The sequence below is a fragment of the Euprymna scolopes genome, chromosome 6, assembly GCF_053919585.1.
Source record: "Euprymna scolopes isolate OS-2025 chromosome 6, ASM5391958v1, whole genome shotgun sequence".
Classification (NCBI taxonomy): Eukaryota; Metazoa; Mollusca; class Cephalopoda; order Sepiida; family Sepiolidae; genus Euprymna; species Euprymna scolopes.
Window position 1 is genome coordinate 115,531,008 of NC_136487.1, and position 6,363 is coordinate 115,537,370.

The 6,363-nt window shown below is 30.4% G+C and overlaps 1 protein-coding gene and 1 long non-coding RNA gene across 5 annotated transcripts in view; both read right to left on the bottom strand.

Moving 5' to 3' along the window:
• Positions 1-6,363, bottom strand: part of LOC145277899 (uncharacterized) — a 246,078-nt gene that overhangs the window by 134,962 nt on the left and 104,753 nt on the right. The window lies entirely within an intron of this gene.
• The window catches only part of LOC145277898 (beta-1,3-galactosyltransferase 5-like), a 63,118-nt gene that overhangs the window by 7,177 nt on the left and 49,578 nt on the right, over positions 1-6,363 (bottom strand). Inside the window, exon 2 of one of the 3 annotated variants that reach the window (XM_080129895.1) lies at positions 5,528-6,345. The exons of the other annotated variants lie outside the window; for them this stretch is intronic. The gene's annotated coding sequence lies outside the window, so the exon portion shown is untranslated. The remainder of the gene's footprint in view (positions 1-5,527; positions 6,346-6,363) is intronic. 3 annotated transcript variants of the gene reach the window in all.

Sequence of the window (6,363 nt, forward strand, 5' to 3'; positions counted from 1 at the left end):
AATATAATGAATAAGCGTTACATATATATAATGCTCATCTCAAAAATGAATTCCAATTAAGGAATAATATATATATATAGCATTTTAGTCATGAGTAAAACAGATATTCCTGGAAATATTTAAAAAGAAAATAAAGGAAACTAAGTTATTAATTTATGTTTATAAACAAAACAAAATAGAAAACTAGGAATAAGGGTAAAAGAAAAAAATATTTTGTATATATATATATATATACCTTTTTTATCTCTATTATAAAATTATGTATCGTTTTACTCAATATTAATAAAACTCTAGGGTATTTATACCTATTGAGCTTAGTAAATGCATTAATACTTTTAAAAGAAACCAGTTCCCATTGTACTGTACATATATGATAATACGGGTTTGTATTACTGTACACATAGATTCGAAAAAGTTGTCAAAAAACAAATATATAATAAATAAATGTTATCAAAGGCAAGATAAGTTACTTTTCTGCCAAACTGGATATATTTTTTTGTGTTTTTATTCAATGTAACATGTTTATTCAGCTCGAAAAGCATAGTGTTTACCGATGTATTGAAAAATTCAAAATGGCGGCCGACTCTCTCTTTAACACGGGAAGTTCGGAAAAAGGTGTTATAAATAATAAACTAGACAAAATGATATTAAAAAACCACCGAATATATGGCAAGTTATGTCACGGTAACATATATTGAGCGAATTTCTAACAGTATTTTGTCTAGTTTATTATTTAAAATAGACCTAGTCTAAAGAGCAGAGTTTAATTCCCTCTAAATTATATATATATATATATATATATATATATATATATATATATATATGATAATTAGTTTCGTATAAAATAAACATAAGTGCATACATTCTGGATTATCAATATTATCCAAATAAATATAGACTATAAATAATAGATTAATAAAATATTAAAGATATTTTATGTAAATTATAACAATATGAATAAAATTTATTAATACGTGGATTTAGCGTTGATGAATCTACATTAAATATTCAAAATGATGGCGTAACTACAAGAAAACACTTCTCTTTTGATTTTCCGATTTTGTAATCATGCGTATGTTCCTTGATGTTATTTTCCTTCTGATGAGTTAAAGACGGAATAAATTCAAAAATTGGCATAATTATATGAATGATTCTGCGCTACGAAAAAGGTGCCGTCAAGAATTGAACATTTCAACATATTTAAAGAAATAAATGGTAAGATGGACAACATCTTGAAATTATGAATATAGATTAATTGTTATATATATATATATATATATATATATATATATATATATTGTGTTAGGACGATGGAATCGGAAAAATCGGAACTTTTGATGGTATCGGAATAATTTGTGCCTATTTTCCGAAGCCAAAAACGATTCTTTCAATTTGATTTTTTTATTTGATTTTGTTTTAAGCAAAATCTTTCACTGCTGGTAGTAATTATAAAATAATATTTATTGATTTTAAACTACCAATAAAACTAAAATCTACGGATTATCCCCAACAAGTTTGTTTTGTACGTTTGAGAAAATACCTGCACATTTAACATGTGTTTTTATGGTAATCGGGGCGCGGGGGGGAGGTAATTGTATATTTGAAATTTTAGAGATTTATAATAAATCGGAATCGGTAATTGTATCGAAATCGGGAATTTAGAAAGGAATCGGGGAAAAGACTGGAATCGTCCCATTACTAGTATATACATATTTTTCAAGTATGTAGCTATATAGATTGCATAATTGTAGTTAGTGATGTATAGGGCTATGACAACAGCATATTCTTTTCATTGTTTTGACTCAAGTATATATCCAACACAGTTAATCAACCGAGAACCACATCACTATATTTAAAAACATAAGATATCAACGGATACACACCCGAGAGTCAAAACAATGAAAAGAATATGCTGTTGTCCTAGCCCTAGTGATGTATGACTTGTTTCCAATAGTTCTTTCTGATATACGTTTCCCCAAAACTTGCTGCTGTATTAAAGTTTTTTTTTTTTTTTTTTTTTTTTTTTTTTTAACAGATGGTTCAGAGGAGATATTTACAAACTCTATTATGTGGTATTGTATAATAGCCGTCTCCACACAATTAATGCGTACAATTTCAGTCACATTTATTTTTTTGTGCCATGTAGTTATTTTTATTGTTGGAGTTGTTTCTTTTATTTTTGTTTGTTTGTTTTGCTGTTTTTTTTTTTTTTGTTGTTTTCAAACGTTTTTAATTTGTTTGTATAGACGCTTATAATGTATGCAGATGTTTTTATGGTAAATTATTTAACTATTATCGATTATAGTATAAAATATATTGTACACGCACAGAAATCAATATATTATACATATGCATGTCGGTGAAGGTAAATATGGAGGTTTACATTTATGGTCGAGGTTTTTTAACAGAGTAAATAGCAGTGAAAACTGAGCTGACTTATAAAATTAGTTCGCTTAAATTAGTCGGAAGCTGACGGTAGCTAAATGGTTAACGACACGGACCGACCTGTGTGTGCCAAGTTCGAATCCAGTTTGTTCCACAGGAACACTTTCACTTTCGATGTTGGCAACCTTCACGTGATCCCGCCTGTAAGCATCAACTGTCATTTTAGAAAGAATTCTAAGTAAAACAAATATCAGTAAACCATTGCCAACAATAAAATCGTCTGATTTGTATGAAATTAATAAATGTACCATCAATGCCCATAATCCATCCCGATCTTTTGATTTTATTTTTACTAGCTTCGGTATCCAGCGTTGCCAGAGTGTTTGCGGGGGATGTTGAGCAAAAAAAAAAGTGATAGTAGGCAGGCATGCAGGCAGGCTCGAACCCATAGTGTGAAGGAGGAAAAGAACGTGAAAAGAAAACGTGACGTCTTTGCTGTTGCGCCCATCGATAAATCGGAAATGACGAATGTTTAAATTAAGGTTAGTCAATGGAAAAGAGGGGATGACTTTCGAAAATATTAGCGAAAGAAAACGACCCCTCCCTGTAGAAAAGTGGCCAGTTAAAGGTTAAGCAATTAATCTTTATAGTCATTTGTCGTCCGAGGGGGCGAGCTTTAAAACGATACCGATCGCGTGCAAATCCGTTGCCTCTATTGAAGGTTTTAGGCAAATATACATACATGCATACATACATACATGATTGCAACGTCTTGTCAGACGAGTGCAACTCCCTCAGACACTTAAAGTCCATGAGCCCATAAATGACTTCCATTGCCACAGAACAATTTTAATAGACAAATGCCTGAGGGAGTATCTATACACAGATGATGTTACAGAGTCTTAGCTTTTTACAACAGCTAAGTCTCTCTCTCGGTTCAAAATGTTGAGATCCAGCAACAAGCAAGAGCAAGATAGCCAGCAACAAGTTAAACTGCAGACCAGCTTAATGCGGGTACTGGTCTTCCGCTTTATGGTTTTTTAAATCAGAGATTTGCTTCTCCTAGAAAGGTTGCCTTCACCACGACTTACGGGAGCCCTCTCCACCCCAACACACACATGCATACACACAAACACACACGGTACTAGTTGGCCGTTGACCCCGAAAAAGGGTTCATTCGCCCTTTGGGAGGTCTTGTTTTTAATCCTTCAGGGAGACTAGCCACCCTCCTCACCAAACAAGTCTGGTGGAGGAACCAGTTTAGTCGCTGGTGACCCGACCATGAGGCAGGTAGTATTGGTACCAGTAGCATATGACATAACCTGACATACATACATACATACGTATATTTAAACAGACAGGCGAGATTTATGTAATAGATTATATAAAATATATATCATTAAAATCTATATTTTAGCAGTTATTTATCATTATGCACCTTTTTTATGAAACGGGTATTTTTTGTAAAAAAATTACTGGTGTATTTCTTCTCTAAGATTTAATTCGCATATTTATTTTTGGGGACTATTGCACTTTAACGAAATGAAAGTATTTTTGTTTTCATTTTCGGAAAAGTTATGTGGGGGGGGGGACGAGACAACCCAAAATTTAATCTTTTCTTTTTTTTTTTTTTTTTGCAAAACTAAATTTTATTGTAGATCAAAACAAGTTCAATAAAAACGAATTAAAATAAATATTTACCAAAACATTTATTGAATTAAAATTTTTAAAATTTACAAATAAAATGTAAAATTTTATATTTCAAAATAATTATTTTCAAAAGAAATATTTTTTTATAATCTATACTACTATGGATTTTTTTTTTTTTTTTTTTTTTTTTTTGCGTATATTCATGTTAAAAATTCTTATTTCTATTTATTTAAAAAGAAAATACAACTTTGTTATACAGGAGTCATAGAATTGCATTCATTGGCAAAGGATCTAGCTAATTTCCATATTCTTTTAAACATTCATTTTAATAATTCCAGATTAGTTTTTTCAGTTTTCTTATGGGATGATCATATTTAGTTAACTATTACGTGTAATTATATCCATGCAAATATTCTACGTGATTATACTTGCGTAAAAAGGTTATTGTAAACACAAACCTCTTTCAATATATATTTATGTATGCGTATATATATTCGTTTAAAAAAAATTGCCTACCAAACTTCTTTGTCAGTTTTTGGTCTACAGACATGAAACTTAATATATAGGGTATTTGAACCCATGCGGAACTTTATATTTGGGTGTTAGCCCGGAAAAAAATCGGTATAAAAGTGTGACAATTAAAAAAATGGAATTTTCCACGAACGACAGCATTACGAATATGCATACGTAACGTAATAGCTAATGGTCCACGTTTTAATGTTTAGCCTTGCAGCAAACATGCCTTTATAGCTCAGGCATAACGTCAAAGGAAAAAGTAAATCGTACGGTAAACGTTTTGGTTTCGATTCTCGGTGATAGCGTACGAGTCTTTTTTTTTCTTTTTTTTTTAACTTTTTAAATCATTACTATATATTTGGTCCAATATAATATAAGAATTAATACGAAGTCTGCATTAATAAAAATATATATATATATTTAAGCGTATTTTAAGACTGGGCAATGCTGGGCTGGCTGCTAGTTCACAAATAAAATTTGACTTTCAGTTTAAGATGTTATTAATTAGCTGGAATGTATTTTTCTATATAACTTCCTTTGAAAAAAAAATATATATACATGTACAAACCATAGTCAAATTGAAATTATTCAATTACAAATTCATTGAATTTTAGATCGTCTCCTTTTTCCTACCACAATTCTTCCAAAATTAAAACAAATAAAATAAAAAATACTTCCGGCTAGCTAAACTGCACTAGCGCCATTTTTTTTTATTATTATTAAAGTTTTACTTTGATTTGGTGTTTCGGTTTATACGGTAAGGTTTTCTTTGTGCGTGATATTAAGAAATCAATTATTAAAAAAAATTATTTGCTCCTTTTCTGAGCAATGCTGGATAACATGACTAGTTTTAAATATTTCTACGTTTTTTCTGCTAGAAAGATTAAAAATTCTATCAACAAAGTTTTTTTTTTTTGTTTTTTTTTGCCTTCATTGTGATACGCATAATATGGAATGCGTACCTAAATACCCTCACCTGCTTAATTCTGGAAACTCGATATTCATTCATCCTTGTTCTGTTAGGTCGGAGGTGGGTCAAGAGAAAGTAGGTCCATTTCTCGCACAGCGGAGTTAAAACGTCGTATTTAAACTTAATTTAACTTTACGCACTAAATCACGGTCCTCTGTAATAATAATGCTAAGATGGCCTAAGAACTAAAGTCATAACTTTGGTGACGACTGTGAATCTGGTCACGTGTCCCAAGAAACAACCGGAAGTAGATAACGTCTAATGATAATAATTCAAATATATAACGAATTTATTGTTGTTCGTTTAAATTTGAAAAATTATCATTTAATTTTAGGTTGATTGTTTATTGACTAAATTCATATTTTATGCTTGATTTCATTTGATTGTCTTCTGCTTCAAACATTCGTAATCTTACATACATAAGTTGTTATATGTTGAATAAAGTTCAATTTTACTATTTTTACTATAAATCTAATCATGTTTCTTTTCTTTAAATGTAATTCATAAGTAAACAATGAACGTATTTTAGTCTTTAAAATCCATGAAACAACGAAATCTTTAATTACTTTTAACGGATAAACACACAACTTTCAGTTTCAAATTTTTTTTTTTAATATTAAATGAGTTTCAGTGCAAATCATGTTCCTTATTTTTTAGTCCAATTTTTAAGTTTTCTAATGCTTTTTGTATTAGCGACAGTCTGACTATTCGACAGATCTTGCTTGCTAGGACTTCAGCAATGACGTCATTTTTCACCTCACAGCCTTAATGATATATTACGAAGGTCCCTATTTACAATGCCTCCCCACGGGACAGAGTTAGACCTATTTACTATGCCTCCC